Raw genomic sequence first — 899 nt, 5'->3', positions numbered from 1 at the left:
CCCATCAACGCGACATCTGAGGTCGCGCAACCTTGTCCCACACCTGCACACCATCCGGAGCCACGCGAGCGTGTGACATCACACCTGCTAACACTCTCCCTTGATGTGCACGCAGCGTGTTGTGCTACGCCTTCATGTCGAGTCCGCTGACGAACTTGCGGTGCTTGTCACGTGCCAACGTCTTGGTCATCCCGTCAGCAATCATCTCGTCGGTCGGCTTGTACTCCAGCCGGATCACCGCGCGCTCAATTTTCTCGCGCAGGAAGTGGAACTTGATGTCGATGTGCTCCGTGCGAGTATGGTACACTGGGTTCTTGGCCAGTGCGATGCAACCTTGGTTGTCTTGATAGATCAGCGTAGGACCTTGATCATCGTAGCCCATATCCTTCAGCAACAGACGCAGCCAAATGGCCTCTTGTGTGGCACTGTACAAACTCATGTACTCTGCCTCTGTGCTCGATGTTGCCACAGTTGGCTGTCGCTTGGACTTCCACGAGATCGCGCTGCCGTTCAGGAAGAACACATAGCCCGTAGTCGAACGACGCGTATCCAGATCACCAGCCGAGTTTGCATCAGCGTAGCCGACTAACTCTCCCTTGATCAAACCGTTGAACACGATGCCTTGGTCTTGAGTCGTTCTCAGGTACTTCAAGATCCGCTTTGCTGCCACCCAGTGACTCTTGTTGTAGCGCTCGCAATACTTCGCCACTTCGCCCACTGCGTGCGCGATGTTTGGGCGCGTGCACGTCGCCACGTACATCAGTGCGCCGACCAACTCGCGATACGGATACTTCGCCACAAACGCTTCTTCTTCAGGCATCTTCGTCAGCTTCGAGTTGCTGTCGGCCGGAGTGTGAACATCCTTGCACTTGTCCACGCCGAATTTCTCCGCCAGTCGC

Source organism: Phytophthora parasitica (genome assembly GCF_000247585.1).
Source record: "Phytophthora parasitica INRA-310 unplaced genomic scaffold supercont2.1, whole genome shotgun sequence".
Lineage (NCBI taxonomy): Eukaryota > Oomycota > Peronosporomycetes > Peronosporales > Peronosporaceae > Phytophthora > Phytophthora nicotianae.
Note: the sequence above shows the minus strand (reverse complement) of the source record.